Source organism: Notamacropus eugenii, chromosome X (genome assembly GCF_028372415.1).
Source record: "Notamacropus eugenii isolate mMacEug1 chromosome X, mMacEug1.pri_v2, whole genome shotgun sequence".
NCBI lineage: Eukaryota > Metazoa > Chordata > Mammalia > Diprotodontia > Macropodidae > Notamacropus > Notamacropus eugenii.
In genome coordinates this window covers 98,041,519-98,064,277 of record NC_092879.1, presented here as the reverse complement: position 1 = coordinate 98,064,277, position 22,759 = coordinate 98,041,519, and the positions used below count along the sequence as shown (strand labels likewise).

Genomic DNA, 22,759 nt, shown 5'->3' with positions numbered 1-22,759 from the left:
CATGCCGCACACAGAAAACGCAGACAAGGCAGAAGTGAACTTGGGGGGAGCCTGGGGGACAAAGAAAGGCCTCTTGAAGATGTGATGCTTGGGTTTCTGTCTTCAAGTAAACCAGGGATTCCAAGGCCCAAGTGAAGAGGGATCATAGGGAAAGGCCCATGGAGAAAGGAGATGACGTGTTGGGTGTGATAAACATCTGCTCTAAATGTCAACAAGAGGAGTGAGGAGTGCAGCCTAGCCATCCCATTCATCTCCTGCCTCAAAGCTCTTCCCCACTTCAATCCATCCTTCACTCCAGGGGTCTACCATGGCCCCTTACCCTCCCCTTACACTCCACTGGCTCTGTGTTACCCCCCCCCCCAGTCAAATAAAAAAATGCTACTCTTGGTATTTAAAACCTTTCGCAACTTGACCCCTTCCTACCTTTCCAATTTTTTAACATTTTATTCTGCACTACTTACTCTATAATCCAGTCACCTTGGCCTACTTCCTGTTCCTCACCCATGATATTCCATTTCCAGTCTCCATACCTTTGACTGTCTCCCCTGCCTAGAATGTTCTCTCTCCTCTCCCCCCCACCTTCTAGTCTCAGCTCAAATATCTCTGACATGAATGTTAAATCGTCCAGGACAAATGATTACCACAAAAAGAGGGGGTATTACGTATTAAAGGGGTTTTGTTTTTAAAGGTGCAGCTCAAATGCTGCCTTCCTCAGGAAGCCTTTCCTGCTCCCCTCCCCCCAGCTGCTAGTGCCTTCCCTCTGAGATAGTCTTCCATTCACATTTCAGAAGGGAGAGAACACGGCCAGCGACACCACCTGTTGGTGCAGCACAGAGGCTGAGGAAGATGAGGACTGAGGGGAAAAAGCAGATCTGATCATTAAGGGACCCTTGTTCACTTTGAAGAAAACAGTTTCCTTTCAGTGATGACGGTCTGTTAAAGGATTTTTAAAGATGGACAAGATGAGCATATTTGAAGGCAGTAAGGAGGGAACCAGTAGACTGGGGAGAGGTTGAAGATTTGAGAAGAGACAGTGCTAGAGAAGGTGGGAAAGGGCAGGGATTACCATGAAAAGGAGTTGAAACTTTACATGGAAGGATTCTAGGATTTAAAGATAGAAAGGAACATAGAGATCATTTCATCCAAACCCCTTATTTTTCAGATGTGAAAATGGAGGTTCATGGAAGGGAAGTGACTTGCCCAGGAACACTAGGGAGTCAGTGAGCAAAGGGCACAGAAGAAGAGAAATCCCTGCTCTTCCATTCAGCAAGTGCTCCTTGGCTGCCTCCTGCTGGGCCCTGATGAGATACAGCCAGAAATCAGAGACTCTCCTCAGTGAGCTCACAGTCTAGCCAGGGGAGAGATGGGACAGATACAAGGGCCTGAGTGAGGAATCCCTCCCCTTCTGCAGTTCAAGGATCCCTTTCATCTGGAGCCCACAGCTGCTCCCCAGGTGTGTGCCTAGCAGAAAACGTCCCTTTCCCAGAAGCCTCCATTGGATCATTTCTTCCAAAAGAGGAGCACGCAGCTCTTTTCTGCATTTCCCCCATTGCTTAGCATGACAGGGAACCCACTTAATGAAGGACTCAAAGACAAAGCCTAATCTCATCCATGACTCCTTTCTCCATGGTTCCAGATGGAATCACATTCATAAACCATAACTTCTTCAGCCATTTCCTAATTTAAGGGCACCCCCTCAGTTTCCATTTCTTTGCCATCACAAAAAGGAGCTGCTGTAAATGTTTTTGTCCACATGGGTTCCTTTCCTCTTTGTTCTCGTATAGCTCCAGTGGTGATAACACTGGGTCAATGAAGGGCATGCATGGTTTAGTAGCTGTTAGTGGTATAGGGGATCGTGTTGGACCTGGAGTCAGGGATCCAATCTTCCAGTCTTTCTAGCTGTACTGCCAAGTCACTCAGCCCTAGTTTCCTCATCAGTAAAGTAGGGATGAAGGTAAGAAATTCCAGGCTTGTAAAGTGCTTTATAAACCCTGAAGCCCAAGTAACTCTAGCTAGGATTGTTTGGGGGGTGGGGGGTATAGGCTCCAAATTGATTTCCAGAATGGCTTCACTAGCAGTGGGATCATAAGCCCCTCATGTCACCCTGTTTGCCTCAACTCTTCATCTACAAGATGAGCTGGAAAAGGAAATGACAAACCACTTCAGTATCTCTGCCAAGAAAATCTCCAATAGGGTCACAGAGAGTTGGACAGGGCTGAAACTACTGAACACCTACAAAAAACTCTTCAATATTGACCACTTTGGTCCTCTCTCATCTTTGCCAGGGTCAGAGCAGAGGTTTCCAAGGCGACAAGTAGGGAAGGCTCCACCTTCTCTGTATACTGGGTTAGGCAGGGAGAACGGAGTGCACACCACCAAGACACTAGGCCTCCATGGCTGCCTGGAGCATCACCGGAAGTTCGCCTACAGAGGCAGAAAAGCAGGCCCAGTACAGGAGGGATTCAGGAGTACTTCCGGTAGTGTCACTGCTTTCCCAGGTTTTGTGCGTGAGCCTGTGAAGCTCCTCAGAGGGGCATAGGCTGATGGCTGGAGCTCTCTAGGGTCTGGCTCTGGCTCCCCTCTCCCTCCTTCCTGTTCCCTGCCATAGTGCTGCCCAGCCGCACCTGTGCAGATGTGCTCTGTTCCTCCAACCTGTGCCAGCTTGGCGAGTCCTGAGAGTCCCTCGATCTACAGATTTGGGCTGTGATGGTTGTCGAGGCCAGCTGTAGGCCCCCAGAGCCGCAGCAACAGCAACCACATGGGAGGCCAGGGCCCTGAGCTGGTGCTCAATTATTTATGGAGAGAGGAAAACCAAGGCCCAGGTTGAAGGTCAGGAAGCCCTCAGCTTCAACTGTTCACACATGACTCTGAGCCTCCATGCCCACCTCTGGAAAGTCATAGAGCTGGCTAGGATGGCTTTGATCTGGTCAGTAGAGGCTTAGCACAGACCTGGGCACTGGGGGGAAGGGACAAACATGCTGTAGAAGCACATACACGCTACCAACTGTTAAGTGACTACTATGTGCTAGGCCCAGGAAGATATGGAACAAAGCAGTTCTTGTCCTACAGAGCTTACAGGGATGACCAAGGGAAAGCAACAAGAATGGGTGTCTGTACATGTTTGAACACATGCCGCACACAGAAAACGCAGACAAGGCAGAAGTGAACTTGGGGGGAGCCTGGGGGACAAAGAAAGGCCTCTTGAAGATGTGATGCTTGGGTTTCTGTCTTCAAGTAAACCAGGGATTCCAAGGCCCAAGTGAAGAGGGATCATAGGGAAAGGCCCATGGAGAAAGGAGATGACGTGTTGGGTGTGATAAACATCTGCTCTAAATGTCAACAAGAGGAGTGAGGAGTGCAGCCTAGCCATCCCATTCATCTCCTGCCTCAAAGCTCTTCCCCACTTCAATCCATCCTTCACTCCAGGGGTCTACCATGGCCCCTTACCCTCCCCTTACACTCCACTGGCTCTGTGTTACCCCCCCCCCCAGTCAAATAAAAAAATGCTACTCTTGGTATTTAAAACCTTTCGCAACTTGACCCCTTCCTACCTTTCCAATTTTTTAACATTTTATTCTGCACTACTTACTCTATAATCCAGTCACCTTGGCCTACTTCCTGTTCCTCACCCATGATATTCCATTTCCAGTCTCCATACCTTTGACTGTCTCCCCTGCCTAGAATGTTCTCTCTCCTCTCCCCCCCACCTTCTAGTCTCAGCTCAAATATCTCTGACATGAATGTTAAATCGTCCAGGACAAATGATTACCACAAAAAGAGGGGGTATTACGTATTAAAGGGGTTTTGTTTTTAAAGGTGCAGCTCAAATGCTGCCTTCCTCAGGAAGCCTTTCCTGCTCCCCTCCCCCCAGCTGCTAGTGCCTTCCCTCTGAGATAGTCTTCCATTCACATTTCAGAAGGGAGAGAACACGGCCAGCGACACCACCTGTTGGTGCAGCACAGAGGCTGAGGAAGATGAGGACTGAGGGGAAAAAGCAGATCTGATCATTAAGGGACCCTTGTTCACTTTGAAGAAAACAGTTTCCTTTCAGTGATGACGGTCTGTTAAAGGATTTTTAAAGATGGACAAGATGAGCATATTTGAAGGCAGTAAGGAGGGAACCAGTAGACTGGGGAGAGGTTGAAGATTTGAGAAGAGACAGTGCTAGAGAAGGTGGGAAAGGGCAGGGATTACCATGAAAAGGAGTTGAAACTTTACATGGAAGGATTCTAGGATTTAAAGATAGAAAGGAACATAGAGATCATTTCATCCAAACCCCTTATTTTTCAGATGTGAAAATGGAGGTTCATGGAAGGGAAGTGACTTGCCCAGGAACACTAGGGAGTCAGTGAGCAAAGGGCACAGAAGAAGAGAAATCCCTGCTCTTCCATTCAGCAAGTGCTCCTTGGCTGCCTCCTGCTGGGCCCTGATGAGATACAGCCAGAAATCAGAGACTCTCCTCAGTGAGCTCACAGTCTAGCCAGGGGAGAGATGGGACAGATACAAGGGCCTGAGTGAGGAATCCCTCCCCTTCTGCAGTTCAAGGATCCCTTTCATCTGGAGCCCACAGCTGCTCCCCAGGTGTGTGCCTAGCAGAAAACGTCCCTTTCCCAGAAGCCTCCATTGGATCATTTCTTCCAAAAGAGGAGCACGCAGCTCTTTTCTGCATTTCCCCCATTGCTTAGCATGACAGGGAACCCACTTAATGAAGGACTCAAAGACAAAGCCTAATCTCATCCATGACTCCTTTCTCCATGGTTCCAGATGGAATCACATTCATAAACCATAACTTCTTCAGCCATTTCCTAATTTAAGGGCACCCCCTCAGTTTCCATTTCTTTGCCATCACAAAAAGGAGCTGCTGTAAATGTTTTTGTCCACATGGGTTCCTTTCCTCTTTGTTCTCGTATAGCTCCAGTGGTGATAACACTGGGTCAATGAAGGGCATGCATGGTTTAGTAGCTGTTAGTGGTATAGGGGATCGTGTTGGACCTGGAGTCAGGGATCCAATCTTCCAGTCTTTCTAGCTGTACTGCCAAGTCACTCAGCCCTAGTTTCCTCATCAGTAAAGTAGGGATGAAGGTAAGAAATTCCAGGCTTGTAAAGTGCTTTATAAACCCTGAAGCCCAAGTAACTCTAGCTAGGATTGTTTGGGGGGTGGGGGGTATAGGCTCCAAATTGATTTCCAGAATGGCTTCACTAGCAGTGGGATCATAAGCCCCTCATGTCACCCTGTTTGCCTCAACTCTTCATCTACAAGATGAGCTGGAAAAGGAAATGACAAACCACTTCAGTATCTCTGCCAAGAAAATCTCCAATAGGGTCACAGAGAGTTGGACAGGGCTGAAACTACTGAACACCTACAAAAAACTCTTCAATATTGACCACTTTGGTCCTCTCTCATCTTTGCCAGGGTCAGAGCAGAGGTTTCCAAGGCGACAAGTAGGGAAGGCTCCACCTTCTCTGTATACTGGGTTAGGCAGGGAGAACGGAGTGCACACCACCAAGACACTAGGCCTCCATGGCTGCCTGGAGCATCACCGGAAGTTCGCCTACAGAGGCAGAAAAGCAGGCCCAGTACAGGAGGGATTCAGGAGTACTTCCGGTAGTGTCACTGCTTTCCCAGGTTTTGTGCGTGAGCCTGTGAAGCTCCTCAGAGGGGCATAGGCTGATGGCTGGAGCTCTCTAGGGTCTGGCTCTGGCTCCCCTCTCCCTCCTTCCTGTTCCCTGCCATAGTGCTGCCCAGCCGCACCTGTGCAGATGTGCTCTGTTCCTCCAACCTGTGCCAGCTTGGCGAGTCCTGAGAGTCCCTCGATCTACAGATTTGGGCTGTGATGGTTGTCGAGGCCAGCTGTAGGCCCCCAGAGCCGCAGCAACAGCAACCACATGGGAGGCCAGGGCCCTGAGCTGGTGCTCAATTATTTATGGAGAGAGGAAAACCAAGGCCCAGGTTGAAGGTCAGGAAGCCCTCAGCTTCAACTGTTCACACATGACTCTGAGCCTCCATGCCCACCTCTGGAAAGTCATAGAGCTGGCTAGGATGGCTTTGATCTGGTCAGTAGAGGCTTAGCACAGACCTGGGCACTGGGGGGAAGGGACAAACATGCTGTAGAAGCACATACACGCTACCAACTGTTAAGTGACTACTATGTGCTAGGCCCAGGAAGATATGGAACAAAGCAGTTCTTGTCCTACAGAGCTTACAGGGATGACCAAGGGAAAGCAACAAGAATGGGTGTCTGTACATGTTTGAACACATGCCGCACACAGAAAACGCAGACAAGGCAGAAGTGAACTTGGGGGGAGCCTGGGGGACAAAGAAAGGCCTCTTGAAGATGTGATGCTTGGGTTTCTGTCTTCAAGTAAACCAGGGATTCCAAGGCCCAAGTGAAGAGGGATCATAGGGAAAGGCCCATGGAGAAAGGAGATGACGTGTTGGGTGTGATAAACATCTGCTCTAAATGTCAACAAGAGGAGTGAGGAGTGCAGCCTAGCCATCCCATTCATCTCCTGCCTCAAAGCTCTTCCCCACTTCAATCCATCCTTCACTCCAGGGGTCTACCATGGCCCCTTACCCTCCCCTTACACTCCACTGGCTCTGTGTTACCCCCCCCCCCAGTCAAATAAAAAAATGCTACTCTTGGTATTTAAAACCTTTCGCAACTTGACCCCTTCCTACCTTTCCAATTTTTTAACATTTTATTCTGCACTACTTACTCTATAATCCAGTCACCTTGGCCTACTTCCTGTTCCTCACCCATGATATTCCATTTCCAGTCTCCATACCTTTGACTGTCTCCCCTGCCTAGAATGTTCTCTCTCCTCTCCCCCCCACCTTCTAGTCTCAGCTCAAATATCTCTGACATGAATGTTAAATCGTCCAGGACAAATGATTACCACAAAAAGAGGGGGTATTACGTATTAAAGGGGTTTTGTTTTTAAAGGTGCAGCTCAAATGCTGCCTTCCTCAGGAAGCCTTTCCTGCTCCCCTCCCCCCAGCTGCTAGTGCCTTCCCTCTGAGATAGTCTTCCATTCACATTTCAGAAGGGAGAGAACACGGCCAGCGACACCACCTGTTGGTGCAGCACAGAGGCTGAGGAAGATGAGGACTGAGGGGAAAAAGCAGATCTGATCATTAAGGGACCCTTGTTCACTTTGAAGAAAACAGTTTCCTTTCAGTGATGACGGTCTGTTAAAGGATTTTTAAAGATGGACAAGATGAGCATATTTGAAGGCAGTAAGGAGGGAACCAGTAGACTGGGGAGAGGTTGAAGATTTGAGAAGAGACAGTGCTAGAGAAGGTGGGAAAGGGCAGGGATTACCATGAAAAGGAGTTGAAACTTTACATGGAAGGATTCTAGGATTTAAAGATAGAAAGGAACATAGAGATCATTTCATCCAAACCCCTTATTTTTCAGATGTGAAAATGGAGGTTCATGGAAGGGAAGTGACTTGCCCAGGAACACTAGGGAGTCAGTGAGCAAAGGGCACAGAAGAAGAGAAATCCCTGCTCTTCCATTCAGCAAGTGCTCCTTGGCTGCCTCCTGCTGGGCCCTGATGAGATACAGCCAGAAATCAGAGACTCTCCTCAGTGAGCTCACAGTCTAGCCAGGGGAGAGATGGGACAGATACAAGGGCCTGAGTGAGGAATCCCTCCCCTTCTGCAGTTCAAGGATCCCTTTCATCTGGAGCCCACAGCTGCTCCCCAGGTGTGTGCCTAGCAGAAAACGTCCCTTTCCCAGAAGCCTCCATTGGATCATTTCTTCCAAAAGAGGAGCACGCAGCTCTTTTCTGCATTTCCCCCATTGCTTAGCATGACAGGGAACCCACTTAATGAAGGACTCAAAGACAAAGCCTAATCTCATCCATGACTCCTTTCTCCATGGTTCCAGATGGAATCACATTCATAAACCATAACTTCTTCAGCCATTTCCTAATTTAAGGGCACCCCCTCAGTTTCCATTTCTTTGCCATCACAAAAAGGAGCTGCTGTAAATGTTTTTGTCCACATGGGTTCCTTTCCTCTTTGTTCTCGTATAGCTCCAGTGGTGATAACACTGGGTCAATGAAGGGCATGCATGGTTTAGTAGCTGTTAGTGGTATAGGGGATCGTGTTGGACCTGGAGTCAGGGATCCAATCTTCCAGTCTTTCTAGCTGTACTGCCAAGTCACTCAGCCCTAGTTTCCTCATCAGTAAAGTAGGGATGAAGGTAAGAAATTCCAGGCTTGTAAAGTGCTTTATAAACCCTGAAGCCCAAGTAACTCTAGCTAGGATTGTTTGGGGGGTGGGGGGTATAGGCTCCAAATTGATTTCCAGAATGGCTTCACTAGCAGTGGGATCATAAGCCCCTCATGTCACCCTGTTTGCCTCAACTCTTCATCTACAAGATGAGCTGGAAAAGGAAATGACAAACCACTTCAGTATCTCTGCCAAGAAAATCTCCAATAGGGTCACAGAGAGTTGGACAGGGCTGAAACTACTGAACACCTACAAAAAACTCTTCAATATTGACCACTTTGGTCCTCTCTCATCTTTGCCAGGGTCAGAGCAGAGGTTTCCAAGGCGACAAGTAGGGAAGGCTCCACCTTCTCTGTATACTGGGTTAGGCAGGGAGAACGGAGTGCACACCACCAAGACACTAGGCCTCCATGGCTGCCTGGAGCATCACCGGAAGTTCGCCTACAGAGGCAGAAAAGCAGGCCCAGTACAGGAGGGATTCAGGAGTACTTCCGGTAGTGTCACTGCTTTCCCAGGTTTTGTGCGTGAGCCTGTGAAGCTCCTCAGAGGGGCATAGGCTGATGGCTGGAGCTCTCTAGGGTCTGGCTCTGGCTCCCCTCTCCCTCCTTCCTGTTCCCTGCCATAGTGCTGCCCAGCCGCACCTGTGCAGATGTGCTCTGTTCCTCCAACCTGTGCCAGCTTGGCGAGTCCTGAGAGTCCCTCGATCTACAGATTTGGGCTGTGATGGTTGTCGAGGCCAGCTGTAGGCCCCCAGAGCCGCAGCAACAGCAACCACATGGGAGGCCAGGGCCCTGAGCTGGTGCTCAATTATTTATGGAGAGAGGAAAACCAAGGCCCAGGTTGAAGGTCAGGAAGCCCTCAGCTTCAACTGTTCACACATGACTCTGAGCCTCCATGCCCACCTCTGGAAAGTCATAGAGCTGGCTAGGATGGCTTTGATCTGGTCAGTAGAGGCTTAGCACAGACCTGGGCACTGGGGGGAAGGGACAAACATGCTGTAGAAGCACATACACGCTACCAACTGTTAAGTGACTACTATGTGCTAGGCCCAGGAAGATATGGAACAAAGCAGTTCTTGTCCTACAGAGCTTACAGGGATGACCAAGGGAAAGCAACAAGAATGGGTGTCTGTACATGTTTGAACACATGCCGCACACAGAAAACGCAGACAAGGCAGAAGTGAACTTGGGGGGAGCCTGGGGGACAAAGAAAGGCCTCTTGAAGATGTGATGCTTGGGTTTCTGTCTTCAAGTAAACCAGGGATTCCAAGGCCCAAGTGAAGAGGGATCATAGGGAAAGGCCCATGGAGAAAGGAGATGACGTGTTGGGTGTGATAAACATCTGCTCTAAATGTCAACAAGAGGAGTGAGGAGTGCAGCCTAGCCATCCCATTCATCTCCTGCCTCAAAGCTCTTCCCCACTTCAATCCATCCTTCACTCCAGGGGTCTACCATGGCCCCTTACCCTCCCCTTACACTCCACTGGCTCTGTGTTACCCCCCCCCCCAGTCAAATAAAAAAATGCTACTCTTGGTATTTAAAACCTTTCGCAACTTGACCCCTTCCTACCTTTCCAATTTTTTAACATTTTATTCTGCACTACTTACTCTATAATCCAGTCACCTTGGCCTACTTCCTGTTCCTCACCCATGATATTCCATTTCCAGTCTCCATACCTTTGACTGTCTCCCCTGCCTAGAATGTTCTCTCTCCTCTCCCCCCCACCTTCTAGTCTCAGCTCAAATATCTCTGACATGAATGTTAAATCGTCCAGGACAAATGATTACCACAAAAAGAGGGGGTATTACGTATTAAAGGGGTTTTGTTTTTAAAGGTGCAGCTCAAATGCTGCCTTCCTCAGGAAGCCTTTCCTGCTCCCCTCCCCCCAGCTGCTAGTGCCTTCCCTCTGAGATAGTCTTCCATTCACATTTCAGAAGGGAGAGAACACGGCCAGCGACACCACCTGTTGGTGCAGCACAGAGGCTGAGGAAGATGAGGACTGAGGGGAAAAAGCAGATCTGATCATTAAGGGACCCTTGTTCACTTTGAAGAAAACAGTTTCCTTTCAGTGATGACGGTCTGTTAAAGGATTTTTAAAGATGGACAAGATGAGCATATTTGAAGGCAGTAAGGAGGGAACCAGTAGACTGGGGAGAGGTTGAAGATTTGAGAAGAGACAGTGCTAGAGAAGGTGGGAAAGGGCAGGGATTACCATGAAAAGGAGTTGAAACTTTACATGGAAGGATTCTAGGATTTAAAGATAGAAAGGAACATAGAGATCATTTCATCCAAACCCCTTATTTTTCAGATGTGAAAATGGAGGTTCATGGAAGGGAAGTGACTTGCCCAGGAACACTAGGGAGTCAGTGAGCAAAGGGCACAGAAGAAGAGAAATCCCTGCTCTTCCATTCAGCAAGTGCTCCTTGGCTGCCTCCTGCTGGGCCCTGATGAGATACAGCCAGAAATCAGAGACTCTCCTCAGTGAGCTCACAGTCTAGCCAGGGGAGAGATGGGACAGATACAAGGGCCTGAGTGAGGAATCCCTCCCCTTCTGCAGTTCAAGGATCCCTTTCATCTGGAGCCCACAGCTGCTCCCCAGGTGTGTGCCTAGCAGAAAACGTCCCTTTCCCAGAAGCCTCCATTGGATCATTTCTTCCAAAAGAGGAGCACGCAGCTCTTTTCTGCATTTCCCCCATTGCTTAGCATGACAGGGAACCCACTTAATGAAGGACTCAAAGACAAAGCCAGATCTCATTCCTGGCTCCTTTCTCCTCCTTCATTGCCCCAGATGGAATCAGCACTCCAGAGAGCCATGGCCCAGGTGAGCCACCGTCCCCTCTTGCTTCATGGTCTGCTCCCTGCTCCCCTCTTTGTCCTCAGCATGTCCCCCTCGGGAGCCTCAGCTCATCGTGCTTTGTACACGCTCAGGATGCTGCTTCTTTGCTGTCTCCATGTGACTAATAATGAAGGTAATGTGAAGCACCTTGTTAGCATGGAGTCCAGAAGGATCTCAGCTTTGCTTTACACGCTGACCAATTAGTAAGTCACCTCACCTCCCTCCTCTGTACAGTGAGGCTACTGAACTCAGTGACCTTCCAGCCTTGAACATCTGATACTAGGATCCTGAGACCTAGGCCTGAGCCAGGCTCATCCGGCCAATTGGGACATTGCACTAGATGGCACGCAAGGACCGTAGGAGCTCCAAGGCCTGCATTCCTGTTACTTTCCCTGTGTGATTTTGTACAAGTAACTCCCCCCATTTCCTCAGCTATGAAATTCTGGTTATGCCTTTCTACACAGTTGAGCTGGCCCAGAGAAGGGCAGTGGCAGGGAGGTATGAGGAGAATGCTTCAGAAACTTTAAAGGCCTTCACACTGAATGCTATGGATGCAAATTCAAGAATCCCGCTAAAAGCTCTTTAGAGAAAAATGTGAGTTGTTAGGATGATGATATAAGTATATAATTGGATAATGTGCGTGTTTATCCTTTGTTGCTGAAGAAGACCGCGCCATCAGAGAAATGATGACATGACTTGCACTTGACTTTGAGTGAGGCAGGGCTGGGCAGGTCACCAGCCTCATTTCTCCTCCAGAACCATCTGAGTTCAGTGACCAGATATTCAACAGGATGACTGGAGATGACCCAGGATGAGGCAGTTGGGGTTAAGTGATTTGCCCAAGGTCACACAGCTAGTGAGTATCAAGTGTCTGAGGTGAGATTTGAACTCAGGTCCTCCTGACTCCTGCCCTGGTGCTCTATCCATCCACTGCACCACCTAGCTACCCCAAATGGATAATATAATATTGTCAGGAAAGTAACACAAATTTGTCAGGATGTTTGAAGGGCTCCAAAGTGCTCAGTGTAAGAGGTAATGGGATAAAGTTCGAGCCTTGGAGTCAGGGTGACCTCAGGAGTTCAGATCCCACCTCTCACAATGTGGGCACATCATTTTACCTTTTTGGACCTCTTTCCTCCCCTGCAGAATGAGGGCCATGATACTTTGGGCTGTTGTATGGTTCAGATGGGATCACGGTGGTAAAGTCTTTGTTCTGGTGCTTGTCTATTAATAACTGTGATAACCCCATGGGGGCTGTGTGCCACTGTAAGTTTGGAATAGCTTGAGCAGCCCCCATTCAATAGATTTTGTTTCTTTGAGGTAGGCAGGTCAAGTCATGTCATCCTCATGTAACAGATGACAAACTGGGACCCTGAGAAGTTGACTCAGTAAGTAAGGTGCTCCTTCTGCTCCAGCCTCTGCTTCTCTCCCTCGGTCCTGAAATCCTCTGAGCCCTGCCTTTTTGCTCCTCTATCCGTGCCTCCCAGGGCAGACCCAGGGGATTATTTATAAACCAGTGAAATGCTCTTGTTTCAGGGCTCAGTGACATTTGAAGATGTGGCTGTGTATCTTACCACAAAGGGAGGCAGCTGGATCCCATTCAGAGGGTCCTTTATGCAGAGGTGATGCTGGAGAATTTCTGCAACGTGGCTTGGCTGGGTCAGCAGTCTGCCTTCAGCAATCCAGGCTCTGTGTCTTGGCATCCTCATCTGGCAATGGTAACAAATGTAAGAACAAAACGAAGTAATTACAATGCGCAAAAAATAAGATGTACAGAGTAAAGAAAATTTCAGAAATGGATGATCTCTTCCATCTATTGAACACTGCATGCCTTAAATAGCCTTGTGAATTGTCATGGCTAAAAAATTCATCTAGTAATGAGCCTCTCTACATTTCAACGATGCTTGACCTCCCAGGAAAGACACATCAAACTTGGTGAAACCTGACAAAGCTTGCAGTCCACTGAGAACCCAGGGTCACCTCCCCACTCCAATGATGTATTAGACAAGGACTCTAGTGGAGAAGAGTGATCACTATTATCATGATTTCCTGGGGTTCCCAAACAGACAGCCAGTGCAAATGTTTATTGATCTGTAAATTGCTTAGCAATTCTTCAAAAGATCTAGGAATAAAAATACGAACAGAACACAACCTAAAAAGGGGGATAATGGTAATAATAAGTAACATTTGTAAGCATCAGAGGCTGTGCTAAGCTCTTTACAGCTATTATCAAAACAACCCTTGAAAGTGGATGTTAGGATGAAGAAATGGAGGTAAAAAGAGGTTAAGTGACTTGCCCAGGGTCACACAGCTCTTGGTCAGTGTCTGAGGCCCGCCTTGAGCTCCAGGTCCAGCACTTTGGGCACCACCTCCAGCTGCTTCCATCAAGCTAAGACATAAAGAAATCACTGTGCTGAGTGTGATCTGGGAGCAAGCTCTTGTCCCAGGACCAGCCTGCCTAAATTCGGAGAGGTTCATCACTTCGTTTATTTATTATCTACCTGGATGGGGAGGAGGGGTATTGAAGAAGAGAGCTCCAGAGGAGGGAGAAGAGCCCAGTGCAGCAAGACTGCAGGAGGCCAGGAGGCTCTAGGGTTTGGACTCCCACACTGTTCCCCTTCTGCCAGGCCTGAGCTCCAGCTGCCTGCTCTGTGGGGAGACTCTCTCAGGCCCCTTTCAGCTCATATTCTGCCATGCTTGTCATGTTGGGACTAAAAGAATGAGATGATCCAGGCAGGCCCTTTTGCCCATGTTTGAGTGAAGGCCAATGGTGATTCAGGGCAGTGCTTCACTTGGCTGTTTGTAGTTTATGATTCTTTGGAGAACTGTCTGCTCACACCCTTTGCTGGCTTATACACTGGGGCAGGTATGTCAGACTCACTGGCCAAAGCAGCTGGAGTGACCCGGATTAAAATGTCATTAGCAAATGTTTACTGAGTAAAAATACAATAGGATACCCCACCTCAGGTTCTAGGCTTTCTCTCTGATCATCCCCCACTCAGCCTACAGACTTCCTTGACTTTCTCTAATTCCCAACCAAGACCTCCCTTTGTACAGGAAGCCTTTCCCAGCCCCTCTGAAAGCCAGTGACTTCCTATTTATCCTGTCTAGAGCTCTCTTTATACACACACACGCACACACACACACACAAACATACATATATGTTTGCACGTTGTCTCCCCTATTAGATTGTTAGCTCCCTCAGGGTAAGGACCATCTTTTGCCTCTTTTTGTATCCCCAGCACTTAGCCCAGTGCCTAGCACACAGTAAGTGCTTAATAAATTTTGATTGATTGATGTTAATTTATGATTTTCTAAATCAAGGTTGGAGCAGCCCACAGGGATCCTGGGTCTGAGTTTGCCAGCACTGCACTGGGGTATTGGTCTAATATATTTGTGTTGGATCCTGGGGGTTTCCAGTTTAGATTGTTTCATGTACAAAAGTTTCCAGATACTGGGGGAATGAAGGTGGAGAGGGGGGTTTCCAGAGTACAGGCAGAGCAGGAAGGAAGGGATACTGATGAGGTTTGGGGTGATAGTGAGCCCCAAAATACCGACGGTCTGGGTCGTGCTCGAATGAATTCGACTCAAGCCTTCTTAAAGCCAAAGAAAACAAAGTTTATTAAGGATTCGCCAAATTGGGTTGCCTCTTAAGGAGCCTAAGCATTTGTTAACGCTTGTATTCACAAGCGGGCCAGACACAATCCCAGCTAGACAGAGTCTGAGCTGGATTGAACCTGAGCGACTTCATGGAGGCAAGATGGAACTTAAATACAGAAAAGAGGATAGGAGGGATCTGGCGGGGGAGGGGGGGGGGGGTGGTGTCTGGTAGTCCAGGGTGATGGGAGGAGGGGTTTAGGAAGGGTCTTGAGGAGAAGTCTAAGGAGGGTCAAAGGCTAGAAACAGCTGGAGGCTATCAGGAGATAGCAGACAATGGAGAGTTTGGGTGGGAAGCAGGTGGGGCAATCAAGAGATAAAAGACAATGGTCACAGATTTGAGTATGAAAAGCCAGGTTTAGTGAGGAAATTCCAGGGGAGCTCAAGGAAGTTCCCAGAGTCTGAACCTCATCAATACCAGCCAGGAGAAAGGGACATAATCAGAAAATAGCCTTTTGGACAGAGAAAGCCTATGCCAAGAAAAGTCATGTTTTGTTTTGTCTTTTCCCTCTGTCTGGCTAGGGTGGTGGGAAACGCTTTTCTAAAGGCCAAGTAAGAATCTGAGAGGCAGAGGTTGGGGCACAGAGGGGAGAAAGCACCTCAGTCACCTTTGCTGGAGCACAGGGATCATGCTTGAAGGGAATAGAGGAAAGAGGTCTGGAAAAGTGAGTTAGAACTAGCCTTTCCACAGTTTCTCTTTGAGCACCTGCCTCTTTTCCTAGATGATGAGGTTGGGTTGGACTGGTCTAGGCAAAGAAAGACAAAAGCATTTTTTGTCACATTACCACATGGATAGTTTTCCCCATCCACAGAATTTTCCTCAAGGTCTCTTCCTATACATTGTCCCTAGGGATTCAATCCTTTATCCAGAGTTCAAAGCCAGAGAGAGGGCCTTCAAGGTCATCTAGTCTAATCCCTTAGTTCTAGAGATGAGGAAACTGAGGCATGGTCACACAGGTAGTTAATAACAGCGCCAGGACTCAAACTAGGGTCCCCTGATCTGAAATACATTGTTTTTCCCTTATATCTTAGTTAGTGGGAGCATACCTAACCATACTTTGTCTTCTACCCTGGACGGCTCCGTGTCCCAAGCCCAAATGACGATCTCTACCTTTGTCTCTAATCAGGAGGACTCCCACTTTCCAAACCAGAACTTATCTGCCAGCTGGAGCAAGGGAAAGCGCCATGGGTTCTGGATCCTCTGGAGCAGCAGCAGAAAAGCCTGCTCAAGTGAGTGAGAGGCAGATAAGGACACCACTGGGGGAAGGGAAGGGAGTGTGCTTGCTATCACAGGAGTAGGGGCTGGAGAAGCACTAAGTGCAGAAGGAAAAGACTTCCAGCCAGGCATAAGTTGATACGAAGATGGCCTTGGAAGTGCTTCTCCAAAGTTCCATCATGAAATCAAAGGAGCAGGAAATCCCTTGGAGCTGAGAGCATCAGCCAAGCCCTTTTGTTGGAACTGGACATCAGAGGTGGGGAGGATGATGTGAGCAAAGGCGCAGAGGTGGAAAGTATGTCCTTGGGATAGTGCAGCAGTAAGGAGGAGTTGGAAAAGAAAAATTCAGAAAGGAAGGTTGAAGATTGACCTGCAAACAGAAATGTCAAACCAAACGGTGCCAGAAGCAGCAGAATTTATAGGCCACGTTCACATCTGTTACAGAGCTGTTCTCACAAGAGTCCAGTCCAGGAGTCACTGCCCGTCCTCCATCACTAATGGTAAAACGGAGGCTCAAGAGGATCCAGGGACTTTCCCAAAGTCTCAGGCTCTCAGGCCCAGTGCTTTCCCTTCTCCTCCAGGTTTCACTTACCAAAAAATGAGCACTTCCACCTTCAGTCTACACATGTGTATCTACTGTTAGGAAACGTTGAGGAGCTGGTGACCCTGGGAATGTCCCTGTGTTATCACCATTTTATAGAAAACTGAGACCCTGAGAGAGAAAGGGACCTGTTTTCACACAATCATGGAACCTTAGAGTTGGAAGGAGTCTCAGAGCCTTGAGCCCCCTCAGTGCTCCTCCAGCCTCAACATAGAGAACTGCCATGATGGGTAAAGCACTATCTCCTGAGGCACCACCTGTCAGAATTGAGGAAGGTGCCAGACTCTGCCTCCCTGTAACTGGCCCCCATTGTTCCTTGTTCTGCCTTGGGGGGTCAGCCCAAGGCTTTCCCCACAAGTGGCTGGTATCTGCTTTCCCTCTGTGCTCATCAGCCTGTCCTCCTTTTATTTCATCCTTTCCTTGGGGCCTTCCCACTTCGTTCCTGCTCTTGAATGATGCCTTTGGGTTCACATCGTAGTGGTATCTGAGTATACTCTCCTCAATCCCAGATTAAACTTTGCTTCATAACTGCAAAGCTGTTTAGCCACATGCACTACATTTGACAGCGTATGCAGTGTGGACCTGGTTCCTTTCTGGAGGGGGAGTATAGTAGAGTGGGGGCAGGGGACTTCTGCGGGCCTGAGGTTTCCTTTGTTGACCTGAAAACTTACCAAGAAAAGGCAACAGGCTAAATGCATACATTTTATGATTTAATTAATTAATTGATCAATTCCCTATTAAAGACAACGGTAACATAATGCGTTATGGAGCCAGAAATGTTCTGGCTACCCAGTGCAGAAGTCTTCTGGCTTATATACATTTTGCCGTGAGAAAGGAACTCTCCTAATTGAGCAAATCATAAATTCAGTAAGACAGGACAATTAACAAAGTAATGTTGGTCAGGCCTTGCGATTCCAGGTTGGGTTAACATATGTCTCGGTGACAAGGAAGGAAATCCCACCACTAGTAAGTGGCAGGCTTCCTGCCCTAAACAGATAACTGACATGGGAAAGGGTAAACAATGTTCAATAGAAATTACGACCTAAGATGTCTATATTTTCTTTACCATTAATATGCCATAACATAGTATGTGTCTATAGGTAACAAGATACAAAGGAAAGTCCCATTATTCAAGATATGCCATAACATAGGGTCTTAGGTTAAAGGTCTCCTTAAGGAATGTAGAGTCAGCCTTGGCTGGTTTTTGCTGACATAGGAAAGGCATTCTCTGAGTTTGCTTCAGAGAGAACAAAGAGATTATTCCAAAATTTTATATTAAACATTATCACCTTGTCAGTAAAACAGAGATGATGTTAATCCTTACATTGTCTGCCTGCTTTACAAACCTTAGTGCACTGTATAAACATGGCCTGTTACTGCTGTCACTCAGTGTGGGAAGGCAGGTGACATGGAATTTTTCTTTGTTATTTCAGGTGACAAAACTGCAAGATGGTCTTTCCTAAAGCAGGACACTTCGGAAGAAGGGAACTCACCAGATATGGTATACAAAGGGCTTTCATGGGCCATTCTCTCCAACTCAGGAGAAACCCTTGAGTATGTTAACCTGAAAACTCAGATGAAAGAAAAGGTAACAGGCTAAATGCATACATTTTATGATTTAATTAATTAATTAATCAATTCCCTATTAAAGAAAACGGTAACATAATGCATTATGGAGCCAGAAATCTTCTGGCTTATATACATTTTGCCATGAGAAAGAAACTCTCCTAATTAAGCAAACCATAAATTCAGTAAGATAGGACAATTAACAAAGCAATGTCAGTTGGGCCTTGGGACTCCAGGCTGGGTAAACATATGTCTTGGTGATAAAGAAGGAAATTCCACCACTAGTAAGTGGCAGGCTTCCTGCCCTAAACAGATAACTGACATAGGAAAGGGTAAACAAAGTTCAATAGAAATTACGGCCTAAGATGTCTATATTTTCTTTACCACTAATGTGCCATAACAAACATAGTATATGTCTATAGATAATAAGATATAGTGTCTTAGGTTAAAGGTCTCCTAAGGAGTGTAGAGTCAGCCTTGGCTGGCTTTTGCTGACATAGGAAGAAGCATTCTCTGAGTTTGCTTCAGAGAGAACAAAGAGATTATTCCAAAATTTTACATTAAACATTATCCAGTACAAACATACAAACGGAGATTTGCAGCAGAAAAAGCCTCCCCAAAAGAGATGACGATTCTCCCCTTCCCAGAATGGAAGTCTCCATCATGGGACAGATGACTTCAGGACAGTTATCCAGAAAAGAAAGACCTCCTAAAATTAATGTGTACAAGAGAATTTTAAACCTAGTAACCCAAGAGAAAGATCCTATGGAAAAGAGACTCCAGAAGGCAGTCACAGACTTTTAGTATCAAAGGGTATTCAGAGATTCCTATAAAGCAGAGGATTCCTGTGGGAGAAAAGTCTTATAAATGTAGAGAATGTGGGAAAGCTTTTGATAAGAGTTCCAATCTCATCAACCATCAGAGAATTCATAGAAACCCTTTCAATGCAATGAGTGTGGCAAAGCCTTCAGTCAATTCTCGATCCTCACAGAACAGTACAGAATTCATAGTGGAGAGAAGCCTTATAAATGCACAAATGTGGCAAAGCCTTCAGTTGGAACTCCATCCTTACTAAACACTAGAGGATCCAGAGTGGAGAGAAGCCCCACGAGTGCAGTGAATGTGGAAAGCTTTTAGCTGTAGCTCAGCTCTTACTGACCATCTGCAAACTCACAGTGGGGAGAAACCCTATCAGTGCAGTGTATGTGGCAAAACTTTTAATCGAGTTTCTATCCTTACACAACATAAGAGGATTCACAGTGGAGAGAAACCCTTTGAATATAATGAATGTGGGATGGCCTTTAGAGGGAGCTCAGACCTCATTCAGCACCAGAAGGTCCATAGTGTGGAGAAACTTTATATGTGTGGTGACGTGGCAAAGCCTTTCGGTGGACAGCAGAGCTCAGCCAGCATTGATGAGTTCATAGTGGAGAGATTCGCTATGAATGTAACGAGTGTGGGAAGGGATTCTGGTGGAGCTCAACCCTTGTCCAGAAGCAGAGGATTCACAGTGGAAAGAAACCTTATGAATGACATATTTGTGGAAAGGCCTTTAGTGGCAGCTCCAACCTCATTCAACACCAGAAGATCCACAGTGAAGAGAAGCCCTACGATTGCAACGAATGTGGGAAGGCTTTCAGCCAGAGTTTGAATTTTATTCAGCATCAGAAAATTCACACCAGGAAGTAATTCGCTAGCATAATAAATGTGGGAAATGAGTCTAACTTGTAATTGTGTTACTTTTGAAAGATTCCACAAGGCAACCAGCTTCCCAATGAGACTATGAAACTCTGGTGACAGAACCCAGGAATGTGTATCTTGTGGTCCCTTAAAAAAAAGGACCAACTTAATTCATTCTAAGTAATTCAATTTGTACAGTGGAAAGAATTTTGCCCTTGGAGTTAGGAGAACTGGGTTCAGATGCTGACTCTGCAGCTTATTAGCTGGGAACCTGTCCCTTTGAGCCTCAGGTTTGCAATCTGTCAAATGGGGTTAACTACTTACAGGGCCTATAGAAGAATCGTGCTTTGTAACTCTTAAAGTGCTATATTCATAGTGGCCATTATTCCTGTTATTATTATACTTCAAGCATCAATTGATTAACAAGGATTCTTTAAATATCTGTTAGGTGCTGAGGAAACAGTTCTATTGTTGTGGGGGATTCCCTATTGACACAATTTGGTTGGAACCAACATTTATCTATTTTGCTGTTTGTCTCTTTTGTCTCTCTCCCATTCTCCCCTACCCCCAACAAGCCCTCACTTTTGTCCTGTTTTGGAAGGTTATAAAGTACTGTGAGGCGAGAAATTGCCCCCATTTTACAGATGAGGAAACTGACGCCCAGGGAGGGGAAGCCACTTGGGTTGAGTTACACAGTAAGTGAGAAAGGTGGGGCTTGGACCCAGAAAGTCAAATCCAATGCTCCTACTCTCTGCCACATTGCACCTGTAAAGTCCCCATGGGTACAATATCTGACCTGTGGCCACGTTTCTGAAGGTGGTCTTGCATCTGGGGGGGGAGGGGTGGTCTGGCAGTCCAGCGTGATGGGAGGAGGGGTCTAGGGAAGGTCCTGAGGAGAAGTCCAAGGTGGGAATCCAAGGAGGATCAAAGGCTGGAAACAGCTGGAGGCAATCAGGAGACATCAGATGAGGGAGCGCCTAGGTGGGAAGCAGGTGGGGCAATCCAGAGGTAACAGACCATGGCCACAGATTTGAGCATGAAAAGCCAGGTTATGTGAGGAGATTCCAGGTCATTCCCATACTGCCCATCACGACCATTCCTGGGGCCCCACACTAGTTAGCGGCACCTGAATTCTTCCCTCAGTCTTTTTCTGTATTTAAGGTCCATCTTGCCTCCATGAAGGTGCTCATATTCAATCCAGCTCAGACTCTGTGTAGCTGAGATTCTATCTGGCCCACTTGTGCATACAAGCGTCACAAGTGCTTAGGCTCCTTAAGAGGCAACTCAATTTGGCGAATCTTTAATAAACTTTGTTTTCTTTGGCATTAAAAAGCCTTGAGTAGAATTCATTTGAGCACGACTTGGACTGTTGGTATCTTGGGGTACCAATCACCCCTCAACCTCGTCAAACCCAAGGTGGCGAATCTTTAATTGAATTTGTTTGAGCAGGACCTGGTGTGTCGGTTTTGCGGGGTCCCTAGCACTGCTGAACCTCATCAGATCATCACCCACAATTTCCTCTCCATGTCATCTCAACCATACAATTTTACTTGGAAGGAAATGGGTCCAGAGAAGAATGTTGATTTTAAGACACAGTGGTGTAATTGGTAACAGATTCACGAGGTCCCACTTGGGCACTCTGACTTCACACATCCACTTCACTGTCTTTCCAGTTCCATTCTGGATAGCATGTATTTATTAAGTACCTACTGTGTTCTGATAATGTTTAATATAAAATTTTGGAATAATCTTTTTGTTCTCTCTGAAGTAAACTCAGAGAGTGCCTCTTCCTATGTCAGCAAAAGCCAGCCAAGGCCGACTCTACACTCCTTAAGGAGACCTTTAACCTAAGACACTATATCTTGAATAATGAGGCTTTCCTTTGTATCTTATTATCTATAGACATATACTATGTTATGGCATATTAATGGTAAAGAAAATATAGACATCTTAGGTCGTAATTTCTATTGCACTTTGTTTACCCTTTCCTGTGTCAGCTATTTCGAGTACCTGTTTAGGACAGGAAGCCTGGTGGGATTTTCTTATTGTATGTCACCGAGACTATATGTTTACACAGCCTGGAATCGCAAGGCCCAACTGACATTGCTTTGTTAACTGTTTTGTCTTACTGAATTTATGGTTTGCTTAATTAGGAGAGTTTCTTTCTCACGGCAAAATGTATATAAGCCACAAGATTTCTGCAGTGGGTAGCCAGAACATTTCTGGCTCCATAATGCATTATGTTACCGTTGTCTTTAATAGGGAATTGATCAATTAATTAATTAAATCATAAAATGTATGCATTTAGCCTGTTGCCTTTTCTCTAATTAAGTTTTCAGGTCAACAGTTCACACTGCTGTATGGACACTAGAGACACAGAGACAAACCCAAAAAGCACCTGGCCTCAAGGAGCTTGTACTTTACAAGAGATCTACCCCACTAATTACTGGGTATGCGAACAAAGGCATTTTTTCCTCAGTAGGACAGAATTCTTATCTTCTGGGCTACAGAGTCTCAACTCTGGACTGATTTCAGGGTGGAAAAAATGACATCTGTATTTTTCACCAACCTTCAGTCTCATTAGTAACTGTTTTATTTGATACATTTTAAAAACATTCTGAGGAGGGTGTCCATAGACTTCACCAGAACAGCCCATCTGTCTTGATAATATTTAATATAAATTTTGGACTTTAATAAGGGCCAAAGTTAGAATTAAGAAGAGCCTGGAGCTAATAGTCTCCTTTGTTAAACTCAGAGAATGCCTTTTGGTATCAAGCAAGCAAATGGAACTTCCTTACCAGACCCTTCTCCTGGCATCTTAGTGATAAGGAAAAACACAGATGTCCTGAGTTGTAATTTCAGTTGAAACTTTGTTTACGTTTTCCTGCATCAGCTATCTGGAGTATCTGTTTAGGACAGGAAGCGTGGTGGGATTTTCTTCTTGTTGTATGTCACAGAGACATAT

General features: G+C 46.6%; 1 pseudogene; it reads left to right on the top strand.

Annotated features, from left to right (window-relative positions):
* Nucleotides 1-8,649: 8,649 nt before the first annotated feature.
* Nucleotides 8,650-22,254, top strand: LOC140516391 (uncharacterized; annotated as a pseudogene).
* Nucleotides 22,255-22,759: the final 505 nt, after the last annotated feature.